The sequence below is a fragment of the Cyprinus carpio genome, chromosome A6 (genome assembly GCF_018340385.1).
Source record: "Cyprinus carpio isolate SPL01 chromosome A6, ASM1834038v1, whole genome shotgun sequence".
In the NCBI taxonomy this organism is placed as follows: domain Eukaryota; kingdom Metazoa; phylum Chordata; class Actinopteri; order Cypriniformes; family Cyprinidae; genus Cyprinus; species Cyprinus carpio.
In genome coordinates this window covers 25,601,750-25,617,910 of record NC_056577.1, presented here as the reverse complement: position 1 = coordinate 25,617,910, position 16,161 = coordinate 25,601,750, and the positions used below count along the sequence as shown (strand labels likewise).

The 16,161-nt window shown below is 35.3% G+C and overlaps 1 protein-coding gene across 2 annotated transcripts in view; it reads right to left on the bottom strand.

The window, feature by feature from the left end:
* Positions 1 to 12,854, bottom strand: part of LOC109083952 (caM kinase-like vesicle-associated protein) — a 29,170-nt gene extending 16,316 nt beyond the window's left edge. The window contains exon 1 of one of the 2 annotated variants that reach the window (XM_042758711.1): positions 12,552 to 12,854. The gene's annotated coding sequence lies outside the window, so the exon portion shown is untranslated. Of the gene's footprint in view, positions 1 to 1,062; positions 1,350 to 12,551 lie in introns of those variants that run through there. The other variant, XM_042758712.1, reaches the window with a different exon arrangement.
* Between the last annotated feature and the right edge of the window lie 3,307 nt (positions 12,855 to 16,161).

Genomic DNA, 16,161 nt, shown 5'->3' with positions numbered 1-16,161 from the left:
ATATTCCGGGAAACATCTTGGTCATGTAGTGTTGCTTACCTAAATCATATTTTATAAATATCTTTTTTTCTACTGCAGTATGCATCTGTAACTTTCTTTGAGTTACTTTGTGTGTGCTGTTGTGCTTATTTGTTTTGATTAAGTCTCTCTCTCTCACTTTCACTCAAGCTGCATGAGCCTTATTTGGCATGACATAAATACATTATCAGTCACCGTTTACAATGAATGCAATTAAAATCAGAATCATTCTCGCGCAAAATGACATGTTTACATATTACGGATATGAGTGTAAGTGTGATGTCAAAACGGACCGGCTCGGAATTGGCAGGCTGACCGGCTGATCATGAGGAAAATCATCTAATTCAGGTGTTGTGCCCAATTTCGACCCCCTGTCAAATTATTGCCCCCTCACTGAAACCGCTACCTGATTGCCTAATCCTAACCCCACACCTAATCCTAAACCTACCAATACTAGGGGGTAATAATCTGGCAAGGAGTAAGAATTAGGCACAACACCAGTCCCTGGCCAGTCGATCGGTGCATCTCTAAACATAACCTAAATTAATTATCAAACAAAATAACATTCTTCATGGAAGACACTTTTAAAATCAAAAGGACACAAGCTCCTCTGAACAGAATTTCTCATAATCTGTCAAAAACATATCATATCCTAAATTCGAAAAATGCAACACACCACATTTTTGGAGAGAGAGGTCTATAGAAGGCCATCACAGGCCTAACAGACAGCAGGATTTAAAGATCTCTTCAAAGGGTGAATCTTATCAAGCTGTGGTGAAACAGTAAGTGCCAGATGGCTTAGTACAGCACCAAGACGCACACATAAAAAACTCCCTCTGATATTACACCAAGGAGAATTCTGACACAAATGATAATGCTGGAACTCACTACACAATATATAAAGACATTTTATCCACATTAAAATGCAAAAATGTACTTTTGTAGTGTAAATATGGAGTGTGCATGAAAACATTCCTGAGACGCAATGGACAACATCAAAGAGCACAATACATGCTTCAAAGAGGGAAGTGCATTTTATCTTACCTGTTTAATACCTCCACAACACCACAAGCTGCTGCAGTCAGAACCTTCCCAAAAAGACCTGCGTTGTGTCTCTGAGGAATGGCTAATTGGAGAAATTATGTGCGTATTAAGAACCCTAGATTCGCTTCACACCCAGTCGGTTAATCTGTCCATTCTGTTCCTTATGTTGTTTGTTGCCTTGGTTACAGTCATACATAAATGCAGTGGTACAGTACAGTGCGGTTGCTTTAGAGTACAGCCAGCAGTAGTTGGGCTGGTGGATTCAAGAGGAGGGGAGCTGATCATTGCGCAGCACTGCACAACGCAAGTAAACACTTCAACATTTAAAGACTCTCTAAGGTGTTCTTGGAATATGACCAAAACTTCCAGTATCCAGATTCCGGACTTTTGACAATGTATGAGAAATCCCACTGTATTAATCTGCTGTGCAAAGACAAATTGCAGTTTCTAGGTTTTGTCAAAACTGAGTTATGACCAAAATCAAGTTTCTTTGATTATGATTTGTACTGTGACAGATGGGTTTGGCTCAACTGTGCTCAGATTCAGAGAAAACACTCACACAGTGTGAAAACTCATATCAAATCAATCAAAAAAACTGAAACCATTTTTCTCAGTTTTAGTGTTGGCATAGTTTTTGTATATTGCATTTTTTTAACTGCAGGAGACAAAAAACTTAAGGGCAAACTAGGGGTGCACGATAAATATCGGCCAATAATTACAGCTGATCAGAGAACCGGCTGTACTGACGAGATGCGCATTAATTATCGGCCTATATTTTTGTACACCCCTAGGGCAAACTTGGTGTCAAATATACAGTAAATTAAGATAATGCAAATATTAGTTGAAGAAATTAAAAAAAGACACATAAAGCAATGCAATATTCCCTCTAAATAAATCTGTGTCAATGCAAAGATTGAATGAATGAATGCTTATTTAACAGGAATTGCCTCATCAGTAGTAAAAGAAAGTTATTTGGTTTTTTAGAGTTCTGTGCATCCCATAATTTTCAGAAAATGTTTTTCACAGACATGAGAGAAATGAGATATGCCATGGCACTGAACAAAGAGAACTGCTCAGTTAACTTCATTTCCTGGCTGTTCTGGGCATGCTTCCACTGAAAAACATTGAGGGTGGATCACTTAACAACAAGCACCCGCCTCATGATAACACCGTTTCCCAGGCAACAAAAAAAGGAGGGAAAAGCAATAGCTTCTGGATTCCAACAGACTATAAAAGCAAAGATGTTGCTCTATTTTATTTATTTTACTTTTCAAGTATTAGCTTGCTGTGAGAGAACCACAACAACACTTCTCAAGAGAAGTCTCAAATTTTCCAGCTCTAACTTGGAAGTCTTACATCAGACTGTTCTCTTGCTGAGTTAGAGCTAGTTTTGGGAATCGTTGATGGGTATGTTAGCAGCAAGCAATAACTCCTGCTGGTAATATGATGAAACATATTCCCTCCGAGCTTTCCACATTACAACACTGGTTTCCGTATTCTCACAGCTAAACCAAACCCTTGTTTTCAAGCAGCTATAAATCTGTACCTACAAAGAGACATAATTGAAGCCAAAACCCTAATTAAAAACCTATAGCAGACCTGGTTTACACAGATACAATCTTAAAAATAAAGGTGCTTAATGATGTCATAGAAGAACCTTTTTTGTCTAAATAGTTCCCTAAAAAACCTCTAACATCTGAAGAACCTTTTCGTTTTCACAAAAGGTTTTTTTGTGGCAAAAAAAGGTTCTTCAGATTATAAAAAGTTAAGAAAGACATGGTTCTCTAAAGAACCTTTGACTGAATGGTTCTTTGTGGAACTAAAAATGGTTCTATAGCATCACTGTGAAGAACCTTTTGAAGCACCTTTATTTTTAAGAGTGTAGAGACTCAAATTTTGACTGGATGAAGACCAACACTAGATAAAAAAAGAAAGATATTATGATGAATTAAATCCTACTGAACATCTAATTAAATTGCACTCAAGCTAATGTTAATACTAAAAATAAATGGACTTTCAAAGAGAACTCTTATCTACTGTTACTGGAAGTATTACGCAGCTGTTGTGCTTTCATGTCCCTTGAACTTGTGAAGCTAATGACTCAAATCCACAAACCAGAGTCCGGCTCCATTATACCTGCATGGACTAATGCATCCCCAGATGATGATGGAAATGTTGACTATGTGAAATGAGTGGGTGGGTGAAATATTAATTAACATCTCCATTTTACATTCCCCTTCAGCTGACATGGGTCAGACAGTATCTCTCTGAAGCACAGTTATACTGCGAAATAACTCACAGTAGTTTATAGTAGGTTTTTTTTTTCATACAAAATATTATGTAAATGTAAAACTGACAGTCCAGCAGTTAATGTTTAAGTTTAAACGCATTTGCATCAGTTGATTGCATCTCATATTCATGTTAAATAAAGTTATCAGTTTCTAAATAAGTGTCTTTTCTGTCAGGAGACAGGCCAGATTGAGACACTCCAGGGGCATGAATCTAGGTCATGAGGGCACGTGTCGTGTGTGATGCTCTTTTTAAACAAGGCCCTCCATAAACTCAGATACTGTAGATCCAGTCCTATTATTTGTCTTCTGTAATTTTTACTCTAGTCTCTCTCTATTTGCCTCTCTGCTTCTCTCATTCACACACACGCACTGCCGTAGTGATATTCATCCTCTTATTTTATATGCTTAGAAGCAGCTCCAGGGAATTTGGTGTTAACTGGAGGTTTCTATTTAGACAGAAATAAAAAAGACAAGATCTCATAATCTAAACCATATGCATGCGGCATCTCAGTGATGTTTTTCCCATGATGAAAGCTGTCTCTCCCAGCTACGGCAATAGTATTAGGGGCCGTACAAGCCATAATTCATTCTGGCACTCACACACACTTACATTCTCCTTTCACATACATATATTCTTGCTTTCAAACAATTACGTTCTCCATTCACATACATACATTTCTACTCTCTCTCACACACTTACATTCTCCTTTCACATACATACATTAGTACTCGCACACACATACATTCTCCTTTCACTTGCATGCATTTCTACTGTCACACACTTAGTGTACATTCTCCATTCACAGACATGCATTTCTACTCTCTCACACACACATACATTCTCCTTACACATACATACATTTTTTGCTTTCACAAACATGCATTCCCCTTTTACATACATATATTTCTACCTTTTTTTGGTATCCATTACTTCCTGTTTAAGCAGGAAGTCATTCTCAGACCAGGAAATACATGTGTAAGACTTGCTCAGCTCTTCCTCACAATTTTACAGTGATGCTATTCAAAGTCGTCCTGTTTTCTTTGCAAGTACATATTTTAAATTTTTAACTTTAACATATCATTATATTACCTATGTGTTCTACTGATCTGTATACAAGTGTTATAACACTGTTTTTGATCGTATTTGATCTACTGGTCCGGTCCGGTCCGGCCAGTGGTTTAAATTTTTTACTTGCCCTGGCAAAATTTTCACAGACAATTCCTTGCCACAATTAATCAATCAATAAATAAGACTTATTGTTTTCATTGTTGACTGTAACATTGTATTGTAATAAATGATAACCATTTTGCACAAATAGATACAATAGTTCAAAGATAAAACTGAAATGAACCATGCTTTTTCAGGTCTTTCAGGTAGGTCTAACTCTATTCCAGTTATGGATGCACTGATAAGGATTTTTCGTGGCTGATTCCAATTTCCAATTTTATTTATTTATTTTACAATCAAATGAGCCGATTCCCATACTCGTTGCCAATTTATTTAGTTCTTATTACTTTTTTTTCATTTATTAAATTTTTATTTTGCTCTGTTACTGGCCAAACTAACCTTGAACAAACAAACAAACAACCATAAATATATGCAACATGAAGCAACTGCACAAAACAAAAACACCAGATGGGCTGAATGAATATTTTTTTTATTACTCTTTAATATTATTAGTTTTATTACCTTAATTATATGCATGTCTGCACTATGTTTGTACTTTCTGTACTGGAAGCTCCAGTGGAAGAACACCAAGACGAATTCCTGTGTGTAAACCATAGACTGTAAAAAAATATGGACGTAGTGTCCGTGACGTCACCCATAGACTCCTCAAGAGCGGTTTTGAAGCTCAAAGTGTGCAGAGCGGGCCGTCGCCATCTTGGCAGCGCGTCACCGCGCGACTCTCCCGGAAAATCGAAAATGGGCAAAAAGGCGGGAGCTGGTTGCTGAAGCCACGCCCACCTAGCGCGACGGCATTGTCAGCAGCGGCAATCCACCTGTCACTCAAGTAGCCACGCCCTTAATTATGCAGAACTTTAAGGCTAAATATAATTTAAACGGATGAGTTATAAAAAAATTTCACCCCCCCTTCACAGTTGTCATGAAGGGCAAAATTAGCAATATAGACAAAAATAATTTTTTGAACCAGGCTGTAAACATGTTTTTTTATGCTGTAAAGTTGGGCATTTTAACATGGGGAGTCTATGGGACTGACTCCCTTTTGCAGCCAGCCTCAAGCGGCCAGTCGATGAATTACAGTTTTAGTCACTTCCTTATTGGCTTCACGAGAGAGAGCGCGAGGTTGCCGCTCGGTGTAAACACACTTGGCAATAAAGCTCTTTCTGATTCTGATGAAAATGCAAATTCACTCTCTGACAGCAGGTGGCGCTTATAGAACACTAGCGTTTCCTGAGTTATTGCTGTACGCAGCGCTGCGCTAATTAACATTCCTGTCTTAAAGATGAGGATCTACGTTTGTGTTACCAAATTGCATCCTGCCAGGAATAATCTAAAAATAAACAAACCGCAATGAGTCCAAATCTTGAGTTATGGAAATAATATAAAGATATCGCTGTCCCTAACTTGCAACCTCACATTTTATTCACTTCCTAAATTAAGTAAAAAAAATAAAAAATAAAAAAAAACAGATGCTTATAATACGTGTATCTGGCAACACGACTGAGGCTGAACCCTCGTCCTCAATCACAACTCGCTCAAGGGGCTGAAATACTTCTGCGGCCGCCTCATCTACTTCAGCCATGCTGATCAAGACCTGTCCCGGTGACCCTCCTCGTGCCTAACCTGCCTTCCGTTTCCACTATACTCTCTCTCACACATAAATTCTTCTCTTACATACACATATTTTCTTCAGACATACATACATTCTATATATATATATATACATAAAAAATATAAAAATTAAATATAAAAAAATAAAAGTGCCAGAATGAATTATGGCTTGTACGGCCCCTCATATATATATTTATTATGTATATAAAAATACAAACACATGCATTAATATATTTAAGAAAAATGTTATGTTTATATATTAAATATATCTATGTATAATATAAAATATAATAATATAAAAGTAAATATTTTCAAAATATATACTGAATGTGTGTATATTTATATATACATAATAAATAAACACAGTACACATATATTATGCAAACACTTTTATTTTGGATGTGATCAATCGTTTGACAGCACTAATATATATATATATATATATATATACAGCACAGGTCAAATGTTTGGAAACATTACTATTTTTAATGTTTTTGAAAGAAGTTTCTTCTGCTCATCAAGCCTGCATTTATTTGATCAAAAATACAGAAAAAAAAGTAATATTGTGATATATTATTACAATTTAAAATAATTGTTTTTACATTTATTATTACTTTAAATGATCATTTATTTCTGTGATGCAAAGCTGAATTTTTAGGATCATTATCACATGATCCTTTAGAAATCATTCTAATATAATGATTCATTATCAAAGTTGGAAACAGTTCTGCTGCTTAATATTTTTTCAGAACATGTGATACTTTTTTAGGATACTTTAATGAATAAAAAGTAAAAAAAAAAAAAAAAAAAAAAAAAAAAATTAGCTAACTTTTTAAAATATAAATATTTTGAAATAACAATATACACTACTGGTCAGTAATTTGGGGTCAGTAATTTTTTTTCTTTCTTTTTTTTAAATAAAATCAATACTTTTATTCAGCAAGGATGTGTTAAAATTGATAAAAAGTGATAGTAAAGAAAATATATTAGAATATATATTATTAGAATTTTTTTTTTTTAAATTTTTTAAAAGTATATTCAAATAGAAAACTATTATTTTAAGTTGTAATAATATTTCACAATATTACTGTTTTTTCTGTATTTTTGATCAAATAAATGCAGGCTTGATGAGCAGAAGAGACTTCTTTCAAAAACATTAAAAATAGTAATGTTTCCAAACTTTTGACCTGTACTGTATATATAATATATAATGTATATAATGTATAATAAATTGCTTTGAAACTGAAATTAAAATTAAAAAAAATCATATAATACCTCCTTGTTCCACATTCACATGGACACCTTAAAAAAACTATAAAACACAAACAATTATTTTTTGTTTTCCACAAAATTGCACATAACCAAACACATGCCTACTGAACATATGTGAGTTTTTATGTTTATGCTCATCAAGGCTGTATTTTAGTTGATCAAAGATGGACTAAATTAGTAACGTGATATGACTATTTTCTGTTTTCAGCAGCAATTTCTCCAGGCTTCAGTTTCACATGATGCTTCAGAAATCATTCTAATATTCTGATTTTGTGCTCAAGAAACATTTCTTAATATTATGAATGTTAAAAAATAGTTGTGCTGTTTAATATTTTTGTGAAAACTCCATAAACATTTTTTTTCAGGGTTTTCAGGGTATGAATGTCTTACTTGTCCCTTTTGATTAGGGGTTGAACGACTTCTTATTTTTTAAAGTTGACTTTTATGTGATGAAAGTTGAGTCGAAGTCGACTTCAAGCTTAAAGCGTCATGGCAGAGCATTGAAGTCGACTAGTCGATTAGTCTTTGCAACCCCTACTTTTGATTAACTTAATGCATCCTTAATATGTTAATAAACTTATAAATTTCTTCTGAACTAAAATCTTTTAAATGGTATGTGAAAAAAAGTGGAAAGGAGCATAGTGAAATGAACTCTTAACAGCTAATCACTGGATTATAATTGGTTTGGTTACATTTTTATAAGCAGCCTCCATTTGAACCACACCTGATCAACAGGTTGTTGAGTAATAATAGAAAGATCTGGCTAGATCTGACACCTCCAACTACTGCAGCCAGTGGTCCGCCATTACAGAAGTGCATTGTTTTGATTTAGTTTTAGGAAATCTGCAGTGGGGGGGGGTGCTCTTGTTTATCACCTCTGGTGCAGTGCCGGTGTTGGCTGGGGGTGGAGGTGGGCCAGGTGTTATGTTATATAAAGGGATGACGGGCCCTGCTAAGAGCTCTGGAGAACAGGATGCTGTTTTCAACAGAGGTGGTGGGTGGTGTTTTAGCCTGTGGGTTGAATTCACACACACACATACTGTAGAGACACTGACACAAACACAGTGTCCGGGCTTCTTTGTGCTCGTCTTCTATGGGAGCCCTAGAGAGCAAGGTCAGTTCTGTTATATTCTGTCTTGATGCCATAACATCATCAACAACTTTAAAAAAGTAGATGGACTCCTTTAAACACAATGGGATGTTAATTAAAACTAAATTATGAAGTGGACACGCAATACAAACTGGCCAAATCTGACAACAAAGACTTCTTCTCTTTCATGAGTAAAAAATAACATAGAATGCAACAACTAAACAACAAAATGTGTTGTTATAAACTAGCGCAACAATCATTGACTGTTACATAAGAAATAATGGCCTCTCAAACAATACTGTGACCACTAAATTAAAGGTTGAGAGCATTTAAAGGAAATTCATAGGTTAAATACAAGTTAAGCTCCACTACCACAGAAAAACCCTTGAAAACATAAAAATGTTGACAATTATGTACTCACAATAGAAGTCTATAGGACAAGTGCAAAACACGTGTGCGTGTGCGTGTGTGTGTGTGTGTGTGTGTGTGTGTGTGTGTGTGTGTGTGTGTGTGTGTGTGTAGGGCTCCAGACAAAAAAAAATTTTTTTTAAATCACTTAAGGAGCCATTGACTCCTATAAAAAACAAAAATTAGTGCCAAATAATTTTTTAAGTGCCACAGAATAAACGTGTTTTATTTCTTTCTTTTTTTTTTTTTTTTTTTGAAACACCTTAACATTTCAGTCAGTTATGTATTTATGTCTCCCCTCCTTTTACAGCATCAACATTTTAATCCATCCTGTAGATGTCCTGGGAACTAAGGTTCACTTAATGTGTGAACAAAACGTCTTTTCCAACTTGAGAACTATACAGTCACAAAGAATTTTTTAACACACATATTCTGTGCCAATATGGCGAACCATAATTATGCCAGCATCACTTGGCCTTTGAGTGTAGTTTGGGCTTCTCTACAATGCATCCTATAAATGTTGTCATATGCATTCCACAAACACATTCTCTTCATCATCAACATTAAAATACATTTACAAAAGAAGTTTTTAAATTTAACCTTAACCTCCTTGCATTCTCTCATCATTTCTTATGTAGACAACAGGTTAATTGACCATACAGGCCATTTTTATGGGACACACCCTTGCCAGGATTTCTATATTGCCTAAAAAATATCCAGGTTTTGCCTGTTAGCACTGTGACGATCGATCGTTGTATGACATTATTTCACAAGAGCTATAGAGAGCAGAGCAGGCGGCTCTTTATGCTTTCAAATCGCTCTCGCGGTACTTTGGTTTCATACTTTGGTTTCGTCACTTTTTTCACTTACAATGATCAATGCGTAGCTTCAAGTTGAATGAATTTAAAGCATTAAAGCATTTATTGTTTAAATTTCGTTATGAATTTGGCAGATTTTTAAAGCTGATACTTTTTATATTAAAAGGTAACAGAGCACAAAGCTTCTTGTTTTTATTGGATGGCAAGTGCGCTACAAATAATATGAACTTGAAGTTTGCACATTGACAACACTAAAGATCCTAATAACAAGCCATCTTAGTATCAATTTTAAACACGAATTGTTAACGATATTGTAAATGTCCACACAGCTGACAGCTTTACCTGTTATAGTTTGTTTAAGTTGCGTACGAAATAGATGCTGCTTTTCTGCATTTTTACTCTGCACATCGTCATTTTCGATCTTTGCTACAACTGGAGCTGACCCCCTGCCAAATTATTACCCCCCTCATTCAAATCGCTACCTGATTGCCTAATCACTCCCCAACACCTACTCCTAAACCTACCAATACTGGGGGGTAATAATCTGGTGGGGGTCAGAATTGGGCACAGCACCGTCAATGCTGCTGTTCGGCAGAGATGAGGACTGACTTTTCACAAAAACTTTGATGTGCATCGTCTGTTTATTACATCAAAATAACAAAAGATGTGAACTCAAAACAATCAGGAAAAAAGGCATTACATGCAAGTCATAAAATGTAAATTTTTTAATCCAACCTAAAAAAATCACATACAAATACAACAAGTCTCTAAAAATAAATCGAACAATAAATATTAGGGCTGGGAAAATAAATCGATGCATCACGAATCGAGAAATGATTCAGGATCGATTCTGAGATTTTCCGAATGCATCGCCATTCTTTCTTGAATCAATTCTGAGCTTAGTTTTGAACAGGAGATGGCACTGCATCCTTTAGAAACAGCCGTACTCTGCTTGTTTCCAAATCCTTATACACACTTGAACCTAAAATAATAATTCATAAAATTCGAAAAGGTTGAAGCGAATTACAAAAGTGTTCACAGTGGGCTGTGTTTACATTAATCTCGCATCATAAAAGCATTCTAAGCTGAGGTGAAATTACTTGACTCATGAGCATTTGAGTTTGCAGATAAAAACTAGATTAGAGTGCCATCTGCTGTTAAAATCTAAGCTCAGAATCGATTCCAGAGGAATTGCGATGCATTCTAAAAATCTAAGAATCGATCCACAAATCGATTCTGCATCGATTTATCATCCCAGGCCTACTATTTATACACAGAAAATAACTTTGGTGTGCATATGATATGCAAAAATGAGCTACATGACAAATTTATAATAGAAAATAATAGTTTATAATAGAAGACTTCAAATGCAAAAGCCTGTAAATGCCGTCTGAAATTTTCATCTAAAATTATCTTTTTTATCAGGCTCCTATGTTTAGGTTCAGTAATTTTACTTTTAAAGGAAATGTATAGGTCCTTTTCTATGCCATTAAAGTGAAATAACTGAACATAAATATAGGAGCCTGAAACAAAAAAAAAAAAGATAATTTGCATCTGAAGTCTTCAATTTGATTTGTGGTCATGTTAATGTTAAAGTAGTATAATTTGAATAAGCAAAATATCTGGTTTAATTTAATAGATGACATCTACACAAGCTTTTCATCTACATGTTTAAAAAAAATTATCATGCCTCACAAGATGGAGAGGGTTGTAGAACCTTCCACTGTGTGTTCCATTTCAGATTGCATGAAAAAGCATATTGGGTGCACACACCACATATAGCTACATATACAGACATGCACTGTCTGTTAGGTTTTTAGAGTTGCTAGTATTTGGTCTATATTATTAAAATGTTTCCTGTTTGTTTATCTAAATTTCCTGGCGACCTTATACATTTATCATTTATCTTTTTTTATTAGTGTTAGAACCCACCATGTGTTAGGTTGTTACAGCAGCATTCTTTGTATTAGACACTAACTTACACAATTTAGGTATAATTATTAGATTTATAAACCACTTAAATCTGATAAACATAAATATTAGAATATCATATCAATGTTTTTAGTTATACAAAACAAAACACCACTCAGTTGCAGATGCTGAAACAAAACCCTTAAAATGTCATTATGTGACAGCACTGGGCTAGTGGTACATGATGTCATAGACTGCAAAAATACAACACAAAGTACATTTCTAATCTAATAACCAGGTCTGTGAGCATCCATGCAATGTCAATGCAGCAAGGATTTACCGGTTTTAACAAATGACATGCGTACTGCTGACCACTACCAAACACATAATTCAACACTGCGCTTTTGTTATCAAACAAAAAGGACAGACCACTGCACTTATAATTAACGTTCAGGAAATCAACTGAACACAACTTGCCTGAAAAGGACAGGTTTTGCTGTCAAGAGATAACGAACGACAGAAACTGCAGTGTCCACTTGCGCGCAGCACACTCAGTGATTTGGGTTTGATGTAAACATATTTGACATAACGTTACTATTTACACTTAACTAACTGACCGAATTCACCTGACGGAAGTCCAAGCATGCAAAAACAAATGTAAATACAAGCATTTGGACTGTGGCGCGGAACCTCTTAAAGTTGTGGAAAGAGTTTGTGCCACCCGCTAGTTTTGGTTACGGTTAAATCACAGGTGAATTTGCTAAAGAAAGCAAAAATAGCAGCGGAGTCTCTTAAACAAAACTAACACGTTCTATATGAAAGCGTTCGGTAAAGTCGTCAGGGGAACACATCTACGCATTCAGAGACAACAGTTGCGTGTAATTAATGTAAACACGAAGACTTACCGGATAATTTGAGCGTGTCAGAAAAATAGGCGTCGTCGACCGTTCTCGCTCGCTTCCCTCTGAGCGTCTCCTCCTGATGTTTGAGTTCGCGGTAATTTTGGCCAATATTCCGCGTGCCACGCTCGATTCGCGCGTTCTGTTGCCAACCCAGAAACCTGCACTTGGAGCGCGCGCTCTCTCTCTTTCTCTCAGGTAGACGTGCAGTATAGCTCTATTTCTGCAGCTCAAACTGCTCTATGCTGCTCAGCCAGGTTTTACACAACTATAAACGTCCGTCTGGTTATTGAACAGTGTCTGGGAATATGTGTCTCTAATCTTTGTTTATCAAATTAATGTAACGTTTTAACGTTCTCATTGACATTTAGATGTGCGTTATGGCCAGTTATGAGAACACACACGCCCTCAAAACAGCAAAATGGTCAAAAACAGTTGGGGGGTTAATGTTTAGAGTAAAAAGCTCCCATTTAATGGGTCACCTGTGTTATAAAGTACATTTTCTTGTCCCTGTTATATTTATATTTAGACATTTAGCAGACGCTTTTATCCAAAGCGACTTACAAATGAGGACAACAGCAAGAATATTGGATGACATATTAAAAAAATAAATTAGAATTTTAAAAAAAATCATATAAAAAAGGCATACATTTGAAATTAGTTTACTACTTGGTTGGATTGGACTAGTAGTAATAAATAAAAAACAAACCAGTTTCTTAATGGCATCTTCTTCCAGGAAGTGACCGTTTTAATATGGAAATATTAAATATGGAAACAGACATTATAGCCTCTGTTGTATATGAAACTGCTATGATACTACAAAACTTACAAAATATAGTTAGGGATGCAAGTTTGGGACCTACTTCGGACATGTCCCAAAATTAGTCCCTGTCTCTCACCATACTGTCATGTAAAATAAAGGCAAAAGCCTAAAAAAAGATCTTTCTACTAACTTTCCATCCTCTTCACTTTCTTGCCATTATGTAGGTGAATTATGATATTTAATGAAGTTAAAGGGCTTGAATTTTACCAGATATTTAATTTCTGAAAGTCATAAGTATGCTTTTATAGAAAAGCTTCCGTTAATTTAACTCAAGAATAATCATAAAGTCACAGAGCTCCTACTGCATGACAGGAATGTGCAAAAAGAGGCAGCTGCACTACACTTTTTGATTTCACCAATGCCTCCTGCAATTACAGTTATTTTTGCATAAAGGCATGTACTAACTAAAAATAAGCTTTGTAACTGTACTGCATGGGTGTAATTGTGGCGCGTGTGGCATCTGTTTCTGTTTCTGCTCTTTTGGTTTAGTATGACTGTAGCTCTTCTCACACATACCTTATTAGTGTGCTAATCTTGGTCAGTGTTCTTAGTGGGTGTACCATGAAAAACAGTAAACCCCCAGTCATACCTTCAGCCGTGTGTTACTGTAAGGAAGAGGTAGGCCGAGTGGATTCCATATGTGGGTCTTTATTCAAGGATCCGTGCTTCAAGTCCAAACAATATTCACAGATCTTAAGTCAGCTGAGTCAAAACACAGGGGAAACAATCGAATGGCAGACAAATCCAAAACAGTAATCCAGAGACATGAGTCCGAAGAACAAAAGCAATGGTCATAACAATATACATCAGCAATGGCATGGAAGAACGTTTAGTACGGCAGTGGAACTGGCAATACTTTGCAAAATGGCAGTGGAAACTCATGGCTTTAATACATACAGTAATTAATACAGTAAATAACAGTTCAATATTAAGGTAATGGGACCCTCTGAAGGACGGGAGCCTTCAAAATAATCACTATAGAATTATTTTATCTTTATTTCATAAATTTGGTGGTACCACTACTTGCGATGATGTGTTAATAGTGTTTAATACCAACTTTGTGATTAATATGTTTAGTCATTTTTAATATATTTGTGATATAAATTGTAAATTTTGTGTCATTATCTTTAAAGTCTAATATGTAATTGTTATCATTTTATGTTTGGTTTATACATTATCTGCCTGATGATTATATTCAAATGCTTTTATATTGAAATCTGTAATATACTCCCAAACAAAACACAGCCTCTGTTCAAAGGAGCATTATGTAATCTTGAAATGATCCACAAAGGAAATTGTTAATGTTATTTTTTTTTTATTCATCCTTACATTAGAAAAGAGAGAACAGAGAAGGACAAAGGTCTGGATAAATGAGTCTTAAAGACTGTTATTTTGGAGAATTATCTCATCCCATTAAATCCAAGAATGTTAGCCCACATTTTGTCATGTAAATCTATAACAACACTGACATTTTTAGAATTACATTTTGTAAATTTTATATTTAACAGAGCTTGTACAACATACACCATACACATAATTAGACATCATTGTGATATGTTGACTTGGAATATTTCTTATTGTCAGTGCTGACAACAGTTGAGGTGCTTTATATTTTTGTGGAAACTGATACATCTTTTACTTCTGTGTTCAGTGCTTCCTTGCTAAATAAAAACATTAATTTATTTTAAATAACTAAATGTAATCATTTTATTCAGCAAGGATGCATTAAATTATTAATTTTTTTTTATTATTATTTATTTATTTTTTACCTCATGACAATTGCTGGAAGTCTGTAATAGGTGAATGCTCAGGTTTGGTAACGTCAAAGATCATGGATTGATAAATATTCATAAATCTTTACCTCGGGGTATAACTGATTATGCCAGAGACTGATAGAGAGCCGATGAGAGAGTGTTTGTGAGTCAGCTGGTTGGTAAAGCATGTTGGGGCTGGCCACCTGTGCCATATACCAACAACGTGGGTGGACTCTGATGTGGCACACCAAAGTGGTTCCATTAGTGACGTCATCCTCACAGACGCCCATGTGTCTGTATGTGTGTGAATAAGTGAGACAGAGAGACACACTCAGTCATTAAACTCACAATGAAACTAAATATTTACATTTACATTTAGTCATTTAGCAGATGCTTTTATCCAAAGTGAATTACAAATGAGGACAATGGAAGCAATTAAAATCAACAAAAGAACAAAGATATGCAAGTGCTATAACAAGTCTCAGTTAGCTTAACACAGTACACACAGCAAGGTTTTTTAATATAAAGAAAACAGATAGAACAGAAAAAGAATAGAGCATGCTAGTTTTTTTTTTAAAGAAAACAAGCTGTTAGTAAATGAATAGAGTGCAAGTCTTTTGTTTAAAGAATAGAATTAGAATAGAGAGTGCTACAGTTAGATGGTTAAATAAAGATGGAAGAGATGTGTTTTTAGCCGATTCTTGAAGATGGATAAGGACTCAGCTGCTCGGATTGTGTTGGGCAGGTCCACCAGGAAGGAACATTTAATTTAAAAGTCTGTGAAAATGATTTTGTGCCTCTTTGTGATGGCACAAAAAAGTGATGTTCACTTGCAGAACGCAAGCTTCTAGAGGGCACATAAGTCTGAAGTAATGAATTTAGGTAAAGGTCATCACAGCAACTTGTGTTTTTTTTTTTTTATTCAAACAGTAATGACTTGAATTTAATGCGAGCAACTATTGGTAGCCAGTACGACGTGCATTCTTTTCGGCTAATTAAAAATTAATCTTGCTGCCGTGTTCTGGATTCATTTGTAAAG